Raw genomic sequence first — 21,251 nt, forward strand, 5'->3', positions numbered from 1 at the left:
TCGTCCCTCTTAGCCATTGCCCATTCTGTGGTGATTTATCCAATTTCAATGAACAAAGCAGGAAGGGGAAAATCATCCAAGCTTCCCATCCAGCTGGCCACTGCAGACAGCAAGGGTTTTAACCTGACTGTGAGGCACCCATAGAGGAATAGCCCGCTTCTCCTGGAAGGCCACAGCGTCCGAGGGAACCATACCCAAGCATGTTCAAGAGAGGAGGGGAAGAATGAAACGTTAGATTGTCCTTCAAATAAACAGCTGAGAGAGGTAGCGCTGCCAGAGCTTTGGTTGCAGCTGCAGGTTGCAATTATGCTGTTCACAGATTGGGTTAATGCCAATTGAAGATAACAATCAGCTCATTATTATTTCAATTTAAACCTATGAACACTGTGAAACTTCTTTCATCCAAGATCTGTGATTCAGGCTCTGAAGCACAGGAATTCCTGAGAGGGAGCTGGGGAGGGGGGAGGCTGAAAGAAAGCATTAAATAATTGCACGCAAATTACAGGAGTGGGTGCATTCTGAGCCTTCACTTCCTAGCTACCTAATGCTGGTCACAGAGTGCTAGCGTGTGGATTGGGTGATTTAGCCATCTGCTGGTCACACAAACCCAGAGGTTTTCAATGTGAGGGAGATTAATTTTGTTTGTCTGGTTTAGCTGTCTTGCTGTCATACCAAAGATGTGCTTTTTTAAGGGCTTTTCATAGAACAGTACAGCATAGAAGCAGGCCATTTGGCCCATCAGGTTTGTGCTGGACCATTTGAAGAACAGCCCAGTTGGTTCCACTCCCCTGCTCCTTCCTTATTACCTTGCCATTTCTTTTATTCTCTTCCAAATATTTATCCAATTCCCTTCTGGAGGTTACTGTTGAATCAGTTTCCACCACCCAGTCAGACAGTACGATTCAAACCCTGATCACTGCTTGTGTAAAAATGTTATTCCTCATGTTTTCTTTAGTCAGTCATCTGCAAACTGTACCACCTGGTTATCGACCCTGGGAACAGTGTCTCTTTATTTACTTGATCTAAACTTTTTCTGGTTTAGAAACAGCTGTATCAAACCTCCTCTTGGCCTCCTGTGCTCTTCGGACAGCAACCTCAGCTTTTCCAGTCTATTCGTGTTTTTGAAACATAGGATCCTGAGGGGACTTGACAGGGCTGGGTGGGATACTGAAAGGGTGTTTCCCCTTGTGGGAGAGACCAGAACTGGGGGGACACAGTTTAAAAATAAGGGGCTACCCATTTAAGTCAGAGATGAGAAGAAATGTTTCCTCCCAGAGGATCGTGAATCATTGGAACTGTCTTTCCCCAGAGCGGGATAGAGGCAGGGTTACTGGATATTTTTAAGGTAGAGGTAGATAGATGCTTGACTGACAAAGGAATCAAAGGGATCGAAATCTTCTGATGAAGAGTCATACGGACTCAAAACGTTAACCCTGTCTTCCTCTCCACAGATGCTGTCAGACCTGCTGGGTTTTTCCAGCAATTTTTGTTTTTGTTTCAGATTTCCAGCATCTGCAGTATTTTGCTTTTATCTTAAGGAATCAAGGGGTGTCAGGAGGGGCAAGCAGGAAAGAGGCCTTGAGGCCACAATCAGATCAGCCATGATCTTATCAAATGGCAGAGCAGGCTCGAGGGGCCGAATGGCCTACTCCTGCTCCTAATTCGTATGTCTGTAACTAATTCCCCTGTCCCTGGAACCATCCTAGTACATCTGTGGAGAGTGAGATGGGGAACAATGATCACCCATGGGATAATTTTCTGAGGTTTGACAGAATGTCACCATCAGTTTATTCTATGACACGCTTTGCTTCCCCTTCTGTGGGTTTCAGGGTCCTTGATTGTGCTTCACCCACTCCCTTCACCCCTTCAGCACCTCCCCCCTCTCCCACCGCCACCTGAGTTTCTCCAGTTTCTCCCTTCCACAACCCTCTCCTATGTTGGCAATGAAAAGAACAAAAGGAATAAATCGGTTTCCTCCTGGGTTGCTGTCGTCTTCAGTGGTGCTATTTAACACTGAACTCGATCTAAGGCGTATCACAATATTATCTGACTCTGCCTATAATGGAGAATAAATGCCCAGGGTGGTTAGACACAGAGTGAGAAGACCTGTGAAAGGAGTACCTTTTGAAAACCCGCTGTGGAGGGCACTGATGCATCAGTATCTTTTGTATGAAATGGTCTTGTTCACATCTCCAGATTTGACTGAATATTTGAAGGTGGCACTTGTATCGCCGGTAGTTAGGGTAACTCTTTGATCAACTGAAAAGGCTGCAGGAGAAGCGCCAAGTAAATTGCCCCAATTTCGTTGCAATGTTTTGGGCTGGTGATTGTTCTGCTCAGGCATATTCATTTTCCACTGCGCTCGGGACTTCTTATGCAAACGTGTGGTCCTTGGGCCTATCAAGCTGTACTACGCCGGGTATAGAGCATCACAGGATGGGTTACGGGACGTTGCATTGTAACAAGTCATGAGGTTAGGATAATCAGATGGTTACACAACTGGATTGGCATCCTAGGGCTGGTGAGGTCACAGTCCCACCATTGGCAAATTGTGGAACAAAAATTCAGCAAAATGAATTGGTGTACTGATTTCAGGGGGAAAAGGATGACCATTTAAACAGCCAGGCTGTCTTGAAAAGCCCAATTGAATGCCTTCTGGGAGATAGCATATTGCTGCTTGTGGCAGCTTTGTGTGCACAAATTGGCTGCCCCTTCATTATAACAATCAGTACGCTTCAGAAAAAGCATTGCATTGACTGCAAAGCACTTTGGAATGTGCTAAGGCATGAGAGGAGCTTCCTTCCTTCTTCCTGCTGTCACCGCCGACCCTCGTGAATATGCTCACTCAGGTGGGATAAGGAGATAGCTCAGTGCTCGAAGTGATGCCTTCAGAGAAGGATGGAGGCCAGTTTACTCAGTTGATATTGCTACATCTCTGTTAAAGCCAATTCCAAGCTTGCCGCTGAATTGTTACTATTGGCTCGATCCTTTATTGCCGACGGTGGAAGTTCCCTTTCATTGGATATCCCAGTTTACAGGGATAAGGAATTTTAGCTACAAGGTTAGGTGGGGGAAGCTTGGAGCAAAGGAGATGGAGGGGAGATTTGATAGAGGTGCACAAGATTATGACAGGTTTAGATAAGGTAGACAAAGAAAAGCTATTTCCCATTAGCTGAAGGTACAAAGATTAGGGGACACAGATGTAAGGTTTTGGGCAAGAGATACAGGGTAATGTGAGCAAGAACCTTTTTATGCTGCGAGTAGTAATGACCTGGAACTTGCTGCCTAGGAGGGCGGCCAAGATGATCAATGATTTCAAAAGGAAATTGGATAGGCACTTGAGGGAAATAAACTTGCAGGGCTACAGGGATAGAGTGGATCAATGAGACTGACTGAATCCCCCCCACGGAGAGCTGGCCTGAAATCGATGAGCTGAATGGCCTCCTTCTGTGCTGTGATGACTTTATGACTCTCTTCTGATCTGATTCAAACTGATGGTGCCATTTTACCAAAAGGAATTTTCCCACTTTGTATTACAGGTCATACGGGAGCGTGCAGACAAGAGGTACAACACACTTGTGATGCAGCTGCGGTAAGAGTTGTTTAAAACCCTTTTCATTTCAGCAGATTAGTAAGTCCTGTCTTGGGTTCATCAATCTGTGCACCATCATTAGTCATCCCAATTTAGCATGCCCCATTGTGGGTAAGGCATGGAAAATTAGTTGGCTTTTCCACTGGTCACATTGCTCCTATTCATTTGTAAAAGAGCGTGGGGTGGGGGGTGGGGGGTTCTCAGGGGCAGAAACTTGGCAAATCAGACATAGAGAGTATTCACAGAAAGTAGAAAGTGACTTAAGGAGGAAGAACAAAGCTGTGTGCGAAGACTTTGGAAGGTATGATGTGGTATGTTAACCATCCCACTGTAACTAATGAAATGATTGGTCAGCGCCAGATATGTTGAGGGTAAAAGAGGAAGCGACCAGTGCATTGGGTGAGAGGATTGACAGTTGAGGTTGTGATATGCTTGTTATCCAGGACTTTGTTACGTTTTTACGTCTCTCTCTTTGCTTTCCCTCTCCCAAATCTGCTCGCGGATGGTACAGGGCAGACTAATGGGCTTTGACGGCCTCTGTACTTATTTCTCCCCCTCAGAGTGAGTGACAGTAATCGATGAAGAATTGAACGTGGTTGATTTGAGCTTAATCCAGCTTTTCTTCATTCGTTCACGAGATGTGGGCTTCGCTGGCTGGGCCAGCATTTATTGCCCAATTCCCGATTGCCCTTGAGAAGGTGGTGGAGAGCCGCCTTCTTGAACCACTGCAAGTTGTAGGTATAGCCACAGTGCTGTTATGCAGGGAGTTCCGGGAATTTGAACCCACGACAGTAAAGGAATGGCAATAGAGTCGCAAGTCAGGATTGTGTGTGATTTGTAAGGAAACTTGTAGGTGGTAGTGTTGCCATCTATCTGCAGCTGTTGCCAGTGCTTCACAAACTATTTTCCAATGCGAGCCCATTTTAACACTCGAAAATCGATGCAACCCCAGATGCCAACAAAAACAAAGCAGTAATAAAGCAGCATGGTAACATTCAGGCTAGAACTATTTAAGTTTGTATGTTGTAGATCAACATATAATATCATATAAATCTGAAAATTTGTGTTTTTAAAGTGCTTTGTAAAAATGTTGTTATTTTATGTACTCACCAGCCTATTACTTCATCTGAACCACTCCAGCTCATGGACCTTAGTCAGGAAACAGTGGAAGTAGAGCATGAGGGTCTTGAGTTGGCTGATGTTGGGGCCCAGGTCATTCTGCAGTGCCAGGGTAATGTGAAGTTGGGCTTAGACAAGCCACAGCTCCGCAGCGGAGGCATCATTCAACGGGCTGAACTATGCTCAGGTGAAGTGGCCACGGGCAGGAGCCTATGACCTGGTGAGAGAGACCGAGAGACGAGCAGAGCAAGTGCAGGACTGAATGCTGCCTGGGCCTCAGTGCTGGAGCGGGGCATGGTCTTGGAGGAGGGGGAGCTCATGACCTCATTCCCTGTTTCTCCGAATCCACTTGAGGCACGACCCACAGCTGTTTGGCAACCCTTGTTCTAGGTGGTAGAGGTCGAGGGCTTGGAGTTCTTTGCACATACCCCACTCGGCAGGGGACGGTGGAGAGTGGAATCCTTGCTGGTGGTTTGCTGGTTCTGCTCGTCCTATGCCTTCCATAACTCCTGAAGAGAATGGTAAAGTAGAACTAGGTAGAGGCAAGAACATCCCCAACACACATCCCTGGGAGCAGTGTGGGTTCCAAATTTATGCCAGGGTCACACAAGGGAGTTGCTAGATTAGAACAACAGCCAGGATTGCAGGCATTGTCTTTTCAGGAATGGAACGTACTCGAAACACTTGAGGTGTACACACCACTCTTGAGTTGCCTAGGAATGGTGAGCAAGACAGTCGGAGAGGGTAAGAATTTTTCAAAAAGAGTGAGAAATGTGGCTTCCTTCCAAAGAATTGGAGATTTTATTTCCTCTTTCATGGGGTGTGAAATCACTGCTAAGTCTTGGTATTTGTTGCCCATCCCTAATTGCTCTTGAATGGAGTGGCTTGCAAGGCCATTTGAGAGCGCAGTCAAGAGTCAACGATATTGCTTTGGGTTGGGGTCACAATGTAGGCCAGACAGGGTTAAGGATGGCAGATTTCCTTCCCTAAAGGATATTAGTGAACCAGGTGGGGTTTTTACCGCAATTGATGACAGCTTCATGGTCACCATTACTGAGACTAGCTTTGAATTCCAGAATTATTAATTGAATTCAAATTCCACCGGCCGCTGTGGTGGGATTTGAACCCCTGTCTCCAGAGTATTAGCCTGGGCATCTGGATTACTAGTCCAGTGACTGTGCCACCATCTTCACCCACACACTGGAACCTGGTGTGGCTGCAAACTGAATGGATCACAGGGTCTTGGGCCAAATTCCTTGCTGTGCGCTGACCTGATTGATCTCAGTCTAATGCCTCTATCTGCCTGAGTGCTCCCTCCTCCCAATTTAAGGAGGGAAAACATTTAAGTGGGATGCCCAACTCCCGATCGCTGGGGATAATATTTAAAGTGTGTGGACATCAGGTGAGGACAGGATTGGGTTCAGATGTGGTATTGATGCTCCTTGCCTAGGTTCACACAGGAGCCTGGAGGGTTGCAGGCAGTCACAGAACTACACAGGATTCTAAGGAAGGATGTAAGTGCCTTGGAGGCGGTTCAGAGGAGGTTTACTAGATTTATACCTGGAATGAGTGGGTTGTCTTATGAGGAAAGGTTGGATAGACTGGGCTTGTTTCCACTGGAGTTTAAAAGAGTGAGGGGTGATTTGATTGAAATATATGAGATCCTGAACGGCCTTGACAGGGTGGACGTGGAAGGGATGTTTCCTCTTGTGGGTGAGTCCAGAACCAGGGGGCTCTGTTTTAAAATTAGGCGCCACTGTCTTAGGACAGAGATGAGGAGAAATTTTTTCTCTGAGGGTTGTGCGACTTTGGAACTCTGTCACAGAAGGTGGTGGTGGTGGGGTCGTTGAATAATTTTAAGGTAGAGGTAGATAGATTCATGTTAGGCAAGGGAATTGGTTATTGGGGTTAGATGGGAATGTGGAACTCGAAACACATACAGATCAGTCATGATCTTAGGCTCAAGAGGCCGAATGGCCTACTTCTGCTCCTATTTCGTATGTTCATTTTTAAAATTCATTTACGAGATGTGGGCGTCGTTGGCCAAGCTAGCACTTATTGCCCACCCCTAATTGCCCCTTGAGAAGGTGGTGGTGAGCTGCCTTCTTGAACCGCTGCAGTCCACGTGGTGCAGGTACACCCACAGTGCTGTTAGGGAGGGGGGCTTCCAGGATTTTGACCCAACGACACTGAAGGAACGGCGATACATTTCTAAATCAGGATAGTGTGTGGCTTGGAGGGGAACTTCCCATGTGGTGGTGTTCCCATGTGTCTGCCACCCTTGTCCTTCTATATGGTAGTGGTCATGGGTTTGGAAAGTGCTGCCGAAGGAGCCTTGATGAGTTGCTGCAGTGCATCTTGTAGATGGCATACACTGCTGCCACTGTTCGTCGGTGGTTGAGGGAGTGAATATTTATGGGTGGGATGCCAATCAAGTAGGTTGCTTTGTCCTGGAAGGTGTTGAGCTTCTTGAGTGTTGTGGGAGCTGCACTCATCCAGTCAAGTGGGGAGTATTGATCACACTCCTGACTTGTGCCTTGTAGATGGTGGACAGGCTTTGGGGAGTCAGGAGGTGAGTTACTCATCACAGGATTCCTAGTCTCTGACCTGCTCTTGTGGCCATAGTATTTATATGGCTAGTCCAGTTCAGTTTCTGGTCAATGGTAACCCCCAGGATGTTGATAGTGGTGGATTCAGTGATGGTAATGCCATTGAATGTCAAGGGGCGATGGTTAGATTCTCTCTTATTGGGGATGGTCATTGCCTGTTCGTATGTTTGTACGTAGCACAGAAACAGACCATTCAGCCCAACAGGTCTATGCCGGTGCTAATGCTGCACATTGACCTTCTCCAAGTATACCTCATCTAACCTGATCAACATATTCCTCTATTCCTTTCTCTCTCATCTGCTAATCTAGCCTCCCCTTCAATCCAGCTATACTATTGTTGTTGTGAGGTCCGCATTCCCACTGCTTCCTTGGTAAAGAAGTTGTTTTGAACTCCTTATCGGATTTATTGGCAATTATTATATACCTTGGACCTTCTAGTTTTGGTCCGTCTCACCAGTGGTAACATTTTCTCTACATTAACCTTATCAAACCCCTTCTTAATTTTAAAGACCTCCATCAGGTCTTTACCTCAGTCTTCACTCACCTTGGAGAAAAGAGCACTGGCCTGGCAGTCTTTCCTGATAGTTATAATCTCTTATTTCTGGAATATTCCGACATCCTATTCCTATATACTTTCCAAAATATGGAATATGACTCCAGCCAGAGATGGCATCTTGAGGGAAGGACATTGAAAAGTGAAGTGATTGAAGGTGTAAACCTTTCCTGCTAGCTATTAGGGGTCATGTGATTGTTCTTGACGAATGAGCTGTAAGCGCGGGTAATCCGTGGGGGTTGGGGCCTTCTAGGCGTGGACCTGGTTCAAACATGTAGCTTCTAAAAGAGCTCTGAAATAAAGTTATCTGTTTCAAGTAGGAACCTGTCTGGTACCTTGAGTCAGTATAAAAAGCAAAATGTTTCTAAATTCAACAACAGTAAAAACAACCACTTGTGCCGAAACTGTGTCTATCTCTGAATCCATTTTATTCTCCCCTCAATTAGATGGATTGTATTTGGTTCTGGTATTCAGATCCGATTCCTTAAGCGCTGTTGCAGTTGTGAAGGGGTTAATGGGCATCGGTATACTGCTAGTTTCTGATTCTTTACACTACCACTGAGGGACACGCTCAGCACTGAATAGGGAGAGTTTCAGCAGACAGTGAGAAGAATGAAACTCATTCATAATTAGACGAGGACACAAAGATTAATCCTGGACTTCTGAGTGGTGATGCAAACACTTGGAAATCTGCAAAACAAAATCCCACTTCTTTCTAGCTCATTAGGGCAGGGTGTAGAGTATTGTAATGTCCCAACTGCGTTCCCCTAACTTAGAGAGGAGGGGAAAGAATTGAATCCTGCTACCAGGCATCAAAAGTAGCAACGACTTGCATTTGTACAGCACCTTTAACCAAGGCTTCTCCTATATCTCAATTGGATGGCAGAGAGTAGCAAGGTCTCTTATAGCTCTGCATCTCTCCTTCATCCCCACCCCGCCACCCTAACTCCAATAAAAAAGAAAGGCTTGCAGTTATGTAATGTTATTCAGGCCCAACGGACATCTCAAAGTGCTTTAAAAGTGCTTTTGAAGTGTAGTCACTGTTGTCACGTCAGAGACACAATAAAAATTTGGGATTAAAAGTCTGATGATGATCACAAAACCATTGCTGACTGTTGTAAAAAACCCCACCCGGTTCATTAATGTCCTTTAACGAAGGAAATCTGACTCCAGACTCACCAGCAATGTGGTCGACTCTGAGCAAAGGGGCAATTAGGGGTGGGTAATAAATGCTGATCCAGCCAGCGACGCCCACATCCAACGAACGAATAAAAATAAACTCGGCAGCCACTTTGTGTACAGCAAACCCCCATAAACAGCCGTGTGTTCATGACCAGACAACCTGCTTTTGTGATGTTGACTGGGGGATGAATATTGGTCAGGACACCAGGGAGCACTCCCCTGCTCCTCTCCGAAATAGCCCCAACCGATCTCACCCACCCACCGGCGGGCAGACGGGTCCTCGGTTTAACATCGTGTCTGAAAGACATGGAGTTCTTTTTTCGCGATCTCGGGGTTTTGCAAAGCGCTCACAGCCAACGGGATACTTTCGAAATGTGGGCACTGTGGTCATGTGTGAAACATGGCAACCAATTTGTGCACAGCAAGCTCCCAAAAACAGCAATGAGAAGACGACCAGATCATTTGTTGTCACGATGATGTCGGGAGGAATAAAAGCAAAATACTGCGGTTGCTGGGAATCTTAAACAAAAACAAACTCAGCAGGTCCGACAGCATCTGTGGAGAGAAAGGCAGAGTTAACCTTTTAAGTCCATATCATACGGACCCGAAACGTTAATTCTGCTTTTCTCTCCACAGATGCTGTCCGACCTGCTGAGTTTTTCCAGCATTTCCTGGTTTTGTTTGGGAGGAATAAAGTTTGGCAGGTTGCTCGGAGAACAGCCCTGCTCCTTCTAAAAATGCCACAAGATCCTTTACATCCACCTGAGAGGGCAGGCAGGGGCCTTGCTTTCACGTCTCATCTGAAAGGCAGCACCTCCAACACTGCTGCACTCCCTCAGTACTGCAGTGGGAGTGTCTGCCTGGATTGTGTGCCCAAGCCTCTGGAGGGAGACTCGAACTCATGACCTTCTCACTCATTGGCCAGAGCGCTACCACTGAGTCATAGATGATAATGAAGCACAGTCACTGCTCCTTCATTCCTTTCATGGGATGTGGGCATTGCCGATAAAGCCAGCATTTGTTGCACGTCCCTAATTGCCCTTGAACTGCGTGTCTTGCTGGGCCATTTCAGAGGGGCAGTTAAGAGTCAACCACATTACTGTGGATCTGGAGTCACATGTAGGCCAGACCGGGTAAGGACAGCAGATTCCTAAAGGACATTAATGAACCAGATGGATCTTTACAACAGGTAGCCATTACTGGGACCAGCTTTTCAGCTCCAGATTTGTTAATTAATTGAGTATAAACTCCACCAGCTGCAGTGGTGAGATTTGAACCTAATGCCCCCTGAGCGGTAACCTGGGCTCCTGGATTACTCATTCAGTGACATTACCACCATGTCACCATCTCCCCCTACTGTTGAAACCCGGGAAGTCCCAAGGTTTAGTGCAAGTGGACTTAGGCTTGAGTCCGGGTTAGGTAACAAACTGTCAGATGGGCTACGGTTTCTGCCCCTCACATTTTCAATGCTGTGCACGATGATGCAGCATAATTGAAGTGTACTTATTTACAATTTCCTTACCCCAGTTGTTTTTCCCTCCTCTCTTGAAGAGGTCCAGGCATGCAGTTACATCGGTGCCTGTTTGCCCTGGAGTATCTTCCCAAGCGGCTTCTCCTCACATAGGGTAAGTATCAGTTGGCTGTTGGTCAATGGGCGACATCCCAGTTGAACCAATCTCGTCATTGCCAAGTGCTCCCACCTGGCAGAAGAGAGCCACTTGGGCAAATAATTGGCAAGCAAAGCCCAGGCTTGATTGAAGTCAATGAAAGATTCTAGGTTGTTATGGAAAAGGACAAGGATGGGCCAGAAATTAGAGTCCGAAATTTGGGGAAGGCCGATTTTGAGTCTGGGAAGAGTGTCCTGCAGTCAGCATCGCGATGAAGCAGTCTGGAAAGAGTGCCTGCAGTCAGCATCACAGTGAAGCAGTCTGGGAAGAGTGTCTTGCAGTCAGCATCGCGGTGAAGCATTCTGGGAACAGTGTCCTGCAGTCAGTTCTTGTTGAAAATAGCAAAGAGTGGCATCACAAGACAGCGTGAGAGAGCGGCAGAGAGATCAGAACCAGCGCAAGTGTGGGGAAGCTTCAAAAAGTGACATCAGCACGAAGGTGAGAGCTGATTGGTAAGTAGTGGGTAAGTGTTTTCCTCCAGTTTTTTCTCTAGTTTTTCTTCAGTTTAAAATAGATTAAGCTAAGGAAAGGTAAGAGTACTAGTTTTTACTTAAAGTACATAAATAATTTAATGTTTGTTTTTACTGTATTTAACTTAAAGTAAGGGTTTTTTCCAACTAGAGGCATGGCAGGGCAGCTCAGTCCCGTGTTATGTACCGCCTGCAACACGTGGGAAGTCCTAGATGCTCCTTGCTCTGACCAACCACATGTGCAGGAAGTGCCACCGGCTGCAGCTAATTGAGCTCCGGGTTTTGGAGCGTCAGCAGCAGCTGGAGGCTCTGAGGTGTATCCGTGAGGCTGAGAGTTTCATAGATAGCACGTTTTTAGACGTGGTCACCCCACAGCTTACGGAAGTGCAGACAGAGAGGGAATGGGTGACCATCAGTCAGAAGAAAGGTGTCAGGCAGGGAGTCAGGAAATCCCCAGGGTGCATCTCACTCGAAAACCATTTTTCTGTGTTGGAAAACGGTGAGTGATGGTTCCTCCGGGGAGTGCAGCCACGCTCATGGCGTTGTGAGTGACTCAGCTGCACAGAAGGAGAGGAAAAAGAGGGGAAGAGCAATAGTGGTAGGAGACTCGATAGTAAGGAGAACAAACAGGCATTTCTGCGGCTATAGGTGTGACTCCTGGATGTTGCCTCCCTGGTGCTAGGGTCAAGGATGTCACTGAACGGCTGCAGGGCATTCTAAAGAGGGAGGGCAAACAGACAGAGATCGTGGTACATACTGGGACCAACAACATAGGTAGAAAGAGGGATGAGGTCCTGCAAGCAGAATTTAGGGAGCTAGGAAACAGATTAAAAAACAGGACCTCAAAGGTAGTAATCTCTAGATTACTTCTGGTGACACGTGCTAGTGAGTATAGAAATAGGAGGTTAGTCCAGATGAATGTGTGGCTGGAGAGATGGTGCAGGAGGGAGGGCTTTAGATATCTGGGACATTGGGACCATTTCTGGGGGTGGTGGGACCTGTACAAGGTGAATGGGTTGCACCTGAAGTGGAATGGGACCAACATCCTTGCAGGGAGGTTTGCTACTGCTGTTGGGGAGGGGTTAAACTAACTTGGCAGGGGGATGGGATCCTGAGAGGAGGTTCAGCAGGGGGAGATTCACAACCAAAATTAGAAGAGAGAGCAAGTGAGTCTGGAAGGCATAAAAATTATAGGCCAGTTAGGGCACAAGGGAGTTTGGCAAGGTTGGATGGTATTTATTTTAATGCAAGGAGTCTTGACGAATAAGGCAGATGAGTTGAGGGCATAAATTAACACATGGAAGTATGATGTCATTGCTGTCACAGAGACATGGTTGAGAGAGGGGCAGGATTGGCAGCTCAATATTCCAGGGTATAGGGTCTTCAGGCGAGACAGGGAAGGAGATAAAAGAGGAAGGGGGTATCGCAATATTGATCAAGGAATCAATTACAGTTGTAAGGAGGGTTGACATCTTCGAAGGCTCTGCAAATGAAGCCATATGGGTAGAACTTAAAAACAAAAATGGAGCAATCACATTGCTGGGAGTGTACTATAGGCCCCCAAACAGTCAGAGAGAAATAGAAGAGCAGATATGTAGGCAAATTTCAGAGAAGTGTAAAAATATTAGGGTGGTAATAGTGAGGAATTTCAACTTCCCCAACATTAACTGGGTTAGTCATAGCATGATAGGTTTAGAGGGAGTGGAATTCTTAAAATACATCCAGGAGACCTTTTTAAGCCAGTATGTAGAACCTACAAGAGAAGATCCTGGACTTAATTTTAGGGAATGGAGCTGGGCAAGTGGTAGAGGTATCAGTGGGGGAGCATTTTGTAGATAGTGATCATAACTCCGTTGGATTCAAGGTTGTTATGTAAAAGGACAAGGATGGGCCTGAAATCAGAGTTCTAAATTGGGGGAAGGCCGATTTTAATAAGATCAGATATGATTTAGCCAGAGTGGACTGGGAGCAGCTACTTTTAAGTAAATCTGTGTTAGAGCAGTGGGACTCATTCAAGAAGGAAATAGGGAGAGTACAGGGCCAACATATTCCAGTAAAGATAAAGGGTAGGACCAACAATCCAGGGAACCCTGGATGTTGAGGGACATACAGGATTGGATGAAGAGAAAAAGGGAGGCTTATGACAGATACCGAGGACTCAAAACAGCGGAAACCCTAGAGGATTCCAGAATATGTAGGGGGTAACTTAAAAAGGAAATCAGGAGTGCAAAAAGGGGGCACGAAAAAACATTGGCAGGCAAAATAAAGGAAAATCCAAAGTTATTTTACAAGTACATTAATAGTAAGAGGATAACTAGGGCCCATTAAGGACCATAGTGGTAATTTGTGTGTGGAGCCGGTGGATGTAGGTAGAATTTTAAATGAATACTTTGTGTCGGTGTTCACTAGTGAGATGGACAACATGGGATGGAAATCAGGCAGAAGGACTGTGATATGATTAAAGAAATTAGCAGAGAAAGGGAGGAGGTTCTAAGTGGTCTGGCAGGCTTGAAAGTAGATAAATCTCCAGGCCTGGATGAAATGTATCCCACCCAGGCTGTTGAGTGAGGCAAGGGAGGAGATAGCAGGGGCGCTGGCAATAATTTTCAATACCTCTCTGGCCACAGGACTGGAGGACAGCCAACTTGATACCGTTATTCAAGAAGGGAGGAAGGGCTAAACCATGGAACTACAGGCCAGTCAGTCTAACCTCAGTGGCGGGGAAACTATTGGAAGCAATTCTGAGGGACAGAATTAATCTACACAGGCAGGGATTAATCAAGGACAGTCAGCATGGTTTTGTTAAGGGGAGGTCATGTCTGACCAATTTGACTGAATTTTTTGAAGAGGTGACCAGGTGTGTAGATGAGGGCAATGCATTTGAGGAAGTCTACTTGGACTTCAGCAAGGCTTTTGATAAGGTCCTGCATGAGAGACTGATAACGAAGGTAAGAGCCCATGGGATCCAAGGCAATTTGGCAAATTGGATCCAGAATTGGCTGAGTAGCAGGAAGCAGAGGATGATGGTTGAGGGGTGTTTTGTGACTGGATGCCTGTGTCCAATGGGGTTCCACAGGGATCGGTGTTGGGCCCCTTGCTGTTTGTGGTATATATAAATGAGTTAGACTTGAATGTAGGAGGGTTGATCAGTAAGTTCACGGATGACATGAAAATTGCTGAGGTGGTAAATAATGAGGAGGATAGCCTTAGATTACAGGAGGATATAGACATATAGATGGGCTGATCACTGGCAAATGGAATTTAATCCGGATAAGTGTGAGGTGATGCACTTGAGCAGGACAAACAAGGCACGGGAATGCACGGTGAATGGTAGGACCCTGGGAAGTACCAAGGATCAGAGGGACCTTGGTGTACATGCCCACTGGTCCCTTAAGGTAGCGGGACAGGTAGATAAGGTGGTTAAGTAGGCATATGGGATACTTGCCTTTATTAGCCAAGGCATAGAATATAAGAGCAGGAAGGTTATGCTGGAACTGTAGAAAACGCTGGTTAGGCCACAGCTAGAGTATTGCGTGCAGTTTTAGAATCCACATTATAGGAAGGATGTGATTGCACTAGAGAGAGTGCAGAGGAGATTTACCAGGATGTTGCCTGGACTGGAGAGTTTTAGTTATGAGGAGAGATCGGATAGACTGGGGTTATTTTCCTTGGAGCAGAGGAGATTGAGGGGGGACATGATTGAGGTGTATAAAATTGAGGGGCATAGATAGGGTAGGCAGGAAGGAACTTTTCCCCTTGGTGGAGGGATCAATAACCAAGAGGCATAGATTTAAGGTAAAGGGGCAGGAGGTTTAGAGGGGATATGAGGAAGAATTTTTTCACCCAGAGGATGGTGGGAATCTGGAACTCACTGCCTGAAAGGGTGGTAGAGGCAGAAACCCTCATAACATTTAAGAAGTATTTGGGTGTGCACTTGCGATGCCATGGCATACAAGGCTGTGGGCCTAGTGCTGGAAAATGGGATTAAAACAGTTAGGTACTTGTTTGATCGGGGCAGACTTGATGGGCCGAAGGGCCTTTTTCAGTGCTGTAGACCTCTATGACTCTATAACTAAAAAAGAAGGGATGAAGTGCAAAATGGGTTGCCAAGTTGTTATTGCCCATTCTACACCATCTCACAAAGTTCAAGATCTATCCCTGTTTTGTCTCCAAAATCCATCTTCACAGGGTCCAAATATTTGCTGAAGTGCAAGTCAGAATTGAGCACGAATATTGTGAAATGCCACAAGTGTTTCTTTTCACTAAGCTGGTTCCTGTACTACTTCATTCACTCCGATTATCCTTCCAAATGCTCCTGGCAATTGTGCAGGTTTTGTGCCAGGAAAAATATCTCAATTGGATTTTATTCTCTCTGAGAGTGTGTGTGTTGGGTGAAGGGGGAGTTACTGTCAAACAATATGGATAATTGAAAATTGGCTCACTCTCCAGTTTAACTTGGAAATCCAGACTCGCTACACGCTCGAGACGCAATAGCTGTTCATCTATTGCAACCAGAGGCTTACCAGTTCCGTATCTTGGGCGTTCTGGAACATTCTTTCGTTGCACAATGTTCCTTAGAAGAAATCTTTAAAGGAGGGGATGGTTTCCATTTCTGAAAATAAAAGCTGTGTGTACTGAATGAAGACTTGTGCTGACATCTTAATGGATCCTGGCATTGTATCAAACATTTCTAAAGCTTGAGACTTATTGAATTGGAACTGTTGCCTCTTTGCCTGCCCCAAGTCCCCCAGAGTCACAGAAATGTTACAGAGCAGACTGAGGCCATTCGGCCCATCGTGCTTGCACTGGCTCTCCGCATAAGCAATTCCCTCTGTGCCATTCTCCTGCCTTTTTCCTGTAACCCTGCACACTCTTCCTTTTTAGCTAACAGTCTAATTCCCTTGTGGAAGCCTCGATCGAAGCTGCCTCCACCACACTCTCAGGCAGAGATACTGCTTTCATTGGCAGGAGGTTTGGCAACCAGTGAAGATGATTTGTTAAAGAGGTAGGGGAGGTATAAGCAGAATAGTTTTACGCAGCTTATGATCTGGAGTTGTAACGTGAAAGGGAATTCACAGTATTCCCTCCTTTTGTGCTAAAATGACTGGCTCACATGGTGAAGGAAGCCTTCGTTATCTCTAGAATCAACTTTTTCCGAAGGTCTCCTGGCCAGCCTTTCACCCTGCACCCTCCATAAACTTGAGTTCATCCGGCACTCTGCTGCTCGTCTCTGAACTCGCATCAAGTTTCTTTCGCCCGTCACCCACTGTGCTCACTGACCTCCCCTGGCTTCTGGTCCAGTAAACTTCTCCACTTTATTATCAAAAATCCCCATGGCCTTGCCCCTCCCGTTCTCTTATCCCCACGAGTCCTACGACCCTCTGAGCTCCTTCAATTCGGGCGTCTCGCACGTCCCCATTTATCTTTACTCCATCACCGACAGCTTTGCCTCCAGCTGTCTTGGCCCTGAGCTCTGGAATTCCCTCCGTAGATCTCTCTGCCTCTCCACCTCTCTCTCTCCCCCTTTAAGAAGCTCCTTAAGGCCCACCTCTTTGATCAGGCTTTTGGTCACCTGTCCTAATATCTCCCTGTGTGATTCGGTGTTAAACTTTGCTTGATAATCATTGATGTGAAGTCCCTTGGGAAGTTAAAGATGCTATATAAAGGCAGATTGTTGCTAACTCAAGAGCAAGCCGATTCAAATACTTCGATGTGCACTTGCGATGATGTGGCATACAAGGTTATGGGCCTAGTGCTGGAAAATGGGATTAGAACAGTTAGGTACTTGTTTGATCAGGGCAGACTTGATGGGCCGAAGGGCCTTTTTCAGTGCTGTAGACCTCTATGACTCTATAACTAAAAAAGAAGGGACGAAGTGCAAAGTAAAAGGTCAAACTGGTGATATTTTTGTGATCTTGAGGCCATCATGAAGCACCTCTTGTGCACTGAGGAATGTAGGGATAGCCAGAGGAGCTGGAGGCTGTCATTATTCCTGAGGAATAGTCGTTCTTCATCTGTTAACCCGATCTTTACGGTATGAGGCATATACCCAGTGAGCCATGAAAGTAACTCTTCATATAAGCTTTCAAAACAGTCACTTGCGGAATTTCTGTTGGTGCCGCGAATGTAGTTTTTATTTTGCTTTTAAAAGTGAAATAAATAGTCAAATTTCACCTCATCTCCTCTGCAGAAGATTCAAATTTGTTAGCTTCTATATTTGGATCACGGTTAACTCTTGCTAAATATACCCAAACTGGATCGCAGCATCTCAGTGGCACCAGCTAAGAATCATAATTATCTCCCTTCCCATTCCCTCTTGGCACACAGAACCCTCTGATGCAGGGAAATCACTTCAAACAGCAAATACTTATGCAGAAGGGAAGAACTTGCATTTAAATATCGCCTTTCGAGACATCAGGACACTCCGCAGGCATCTTTGCAGACAATGTAATGCTGCTGAAACATTCACTGGTGTAAGGTAGGAAACGTGGCAGCCAATGTATACACAATAAGCTTCCACTAGCAGCAATGAGATAAATGACCACATGTCTTGTTTTTGTATTGGAAGTTAAGGAATAAATATTGGCTAGGACATCAGTGTTAATTGTATAGCAATTGAGCACTTAATTGTATTTAGGTGGTGGGGCATTAACTAGGGATTCACTTGGGCTCCGATAAATAGGAACAGACTGAAACCGTGGTTGTTCACTTTGGAGATACGTGTTTATCTCTGTAAATAAAAGTTTACAAAGGGCAGGATTTTTCTGATGGTGGGGTTTCCTGCCTAGCAACCGAAGAGTCAGCAGCGCGTGCACTCCCAGCGATCACAGCAGCCCCACAGCTATTGGTCATCCTGACAACAAAGTCCCGGCTGACAGCTCTGTCCTCCCAGCAGCACCACTCACAGCGGTGGCCAGGACCGGGACTGCAACTAGTCCCAGAATCCAGGACCAGGTAGGCGCGTGGGTCAGGGTTGGGGGGGAGGGGGGGGTGGGGGTGGGGGGGGTGCATGGTGGTGGTCTCATGATGGGGAGGGGAAGTGAGACCCGAGAAGGGGTAGGGGTCTTGACGGAGAGGCTGGAGGCGGAGGTGGGGGTGTCGGGGTGGGAAGGGAGCACCTGCAGGGTGCAGACCTTTGTGGGGGTGGCACCTGATGTGGAAAGAAGGCCCTTGAAGGAAGCGTTCCCTGCTTCCCACCCGAGGGTGTCCTGATGAGTTTCCCCACTGTCCCTTAACTCCTCCCACCAGCCTCGAAATTGAGACCGGGCAGGAAGTGGCCCTTAAGTGCACAGGTGGGTGAGTGTAAAATTCTGCCCGGAGATTGCAAAGATTAGGCTCCAGTTATATCTTACATCACCTGGCTTCCTGGAAAAGGAACCCAGGAGAGAACTCTCCTGTGCTTCTTTGAATATTGCCATGGGATCTTCCTCATCCACGCCTTGGGTTAGCGTTGCATCCAAAAGGCGACACCTCTGACAGTGTGGCACTCCCTCAGCCCTGACACTGTGGAGTTGTCGGCCTAGATTTTTGAGTTGGAGCCTTTTGTAGTGGGACTTCAAGCAACGACCTCCTGACTCATGGCGAGGGTATAGAATTCGATCCAATTCCATGCCAAAGTGTAAAGGCTCTGCCATGCCCTGATTTCTGAACGACGTGTTCAGGTTGGTGCAGTTCACCCAGCGATCAAATTGAATTGAAGTCCAAGCTGCTTGACCTCCGCTCTCTGTTCTCTCTGTTTCTGCAGCCACCCGCCTCCCCCCAAACCTTCCTCTTTTGCCTGAACTGCCGAATGATTCTTGGATTGTTTTAAAACACCTTTACAAACGATCGATAGACTTTGCTGCTGCGAGGACGATGGTGGGAACCATGTGTGGCCACATAGCTTGGGACCCGCACCGATCCTTGCTCATCAGTCAGAGGTACCCCTGTGTGTATGGCTCTCCCCTTGTACGGTCATGCAGCCCCTAAAGACAGCATGTGGCGGGGGGAAAACAATCTGCCTCCCTTGCACCAAAATCTGTGTCCCTTCACACCATGGGTTACAGTTCCACAACAACTAGACCTGGACAACCAGTGGGGAAGTTGGTGCCCCTGGTGTTGAGCTATGACCCATTTTTTAAGCTATGGTTATATGAGAACTGTGAAGCCTTTGGATATTCTGAATAGAAGTTTGTGTGCCTGCTTGCCCAACATAGCTCTTTTTCCTCAAACCACTTTGTTCTTTTTGCGCCCCCCCCCCCCCCCGTGCCTTCCATTTTAATCTTGTCTCAAACAGTCCAAATTCTTGTGCCAGATCTTGAGTCAAGTACATAAATTGGGATGTCGACTCAGTGTTTTTTTTCTTGTGTGTGTGAGCGTATGTGTGTGTTGTGGCTCGATTATTCATTAATACCAAGTCTGACTGATCTTCAGTGACATTAACACAACAACACAGCACTTGGGGGTGGCAGAGGGGGTGGGTGTTATAACATTGCAGGCCTGGAGCCTGAGTGATTCAACGACTTAGTGTAGACACTGGGCTGCTAGTTTGAGCTTGTCACTTTCTGCAGGCCTTTTTCCGAATTGAGTAAGAGTTGAGTTTGACTCGGGGTGGGGTGAGGGGGGGAGGGGTGTTGGGGAGGGGAGGGGGGTGGGGGGGTGGGGTGGGAGGGTAGGGGGGTGGGTGGGGAAGGGCTTTAAGTCGCTTTTGTATCGAGTTAATGCCCATGCACTTGGCACTAATCTCTCGCCTTTCCCTTGGCTGGTTGCAACTCACTTCCACTCAGAGTGGTTGAGGCAGATAGCATTGGCACATTTTAAGGGTTGGTAAGGGCTTGATGCAGACATGAGGGGATAGAGAAACGTGGGAGCAGGGTGGGAAAGGGTAATTAGAGAGAATAGAGAAGTTGCATTTATTTAGGACCTTTCACAACATCAGGATGTCCCAAAATGGCCAATGAAGTATGTTTTGAAGTTCAGTGACTGTTGTCCTGGAGTTTAGAGGTTGAAGGGGCTCGGGCTGACCAGAATTACATAGAATGTATAATACACATACAGACCATTCAGCCCAACTAATCTGTGCTATTATTTAAACTCCGCACCCACGTCCTTCCATCCATCTTATCTTCCTTCATTTTAGCATTTCAGCTTATTGTTCTATTTGTTTTTCGCTCTTGTACTAGTCTAGTGAGGGAGGTCATGTGGCGCAGTATATAATGCCTCAGAGCCAGAAACTCCAAGTTTGAGTCCTACCCCAGGACTTGATGGCCAAGGAAGCTGTGGTCATAACGCGGCCAAACAGGTTGAGCTTCAACCTGCAGATCCCTCCACCACAGGCCAATGGCAAGCAGTAAGAGCAGGAGAGATTCCTGGTCAGCCATGTGGTGGAAGGAACATAGGAGCCTCTACCATCACTCTCCATAGCTCCAGACTACGACATGCATGTAATAGTACATGTTGCCAATTCCAACCCCCTGAGTGAACTATAACACATCACCACTTCTCTAATTTCCTTTCAAAATTATTAAGCTATTTGCCTCAACCACTTCCTGTGATAGCGAGTTCAACATTCTAACTGCTAAGTAAAAAAAAAAAATCATTATTTCCCTTTTGGATTATCTTGTGTTTATGAACCCTAGTTTTTGATTCTTTCACAAGTGGAACCATTCTCTCCACATCTACCCCTGTCCAACCCATTTAAAAATTGTAAAGGCCTCTTATCTGGGGAGGAACTGGCATTAGTCACTGGGCTTGTGTTCCAGGGACCCAGGGTAAGGCTCAGGGTCCTGGTCTGACACTACAACAGATGTTGAAATTTGAATTCAATAGGGGGATACGGAGAAAAGGCAGGGCAATGGCGCGAGGTCGTAATTCTCGGTTGGAGAGCCAGTGCAAACACAATGGGCCGAATGGCCTCCTTCTGTGCCATTAAAATTCCGTGACTCTGACTCAATAAAAATCTGGAATTAAAAGTCTGATGATGACCACAAAACCATTGCTGATTGTTGTAAAAACCCATCTGGGTCACTAATGTCCTTTAGGGAAGGAAATCTGCTGTCCTTACCTGGTCTGGCCTACATG

General features: G+C 46.5%; 1 protein-coding gene across 2 annotated transcripts in view; it reads left to right on the forward strand.

Annotated features, from left to right (window-relative positions):
* The window catches only part of sema5ba (sema domain, seven thrombospondin repeats (type 1 and type 1-like), transmembrane domain (TM) and short cytoplasmic domain, (semaphorin) 5Ba), a 389,619-nt gene that overhangs the window by 145,169 nt on the left and 223,199 nt on the right, over nt 1-21,251 (forward strand). The window contains exon 2 of one of the 2 annotated variants that reach the window (XM_041201518.1): nt 3,540-3,592. The gene's annotated coding sequence lies outside the window, so the exon portion shown is untranslated. Of the gene's footprint in view, nt 1-3,539; nt 3,593-17,580; nt 17,671-21,251 lie in introns of those variants that run through there. The other variant, XM_041201519.1, reaches the window with a different exon arrangement.

This window comes from Carcharodon carcharias, chromosome 12 (assembly GCF_017639515.1).
Source record: "Carcharodon carcharias isolate sCarCar2 chromosome 12, sCarCar2.pri, whole genome shotgun sequence".
Classification (NCBI taxonomy): domain Eukaryota; kingdom Metazoa; phylum Chordata; class Chondrichthyes; order Lamniformes; family Lamnidae; genus Carcharodon; species Carcharodon carcharias.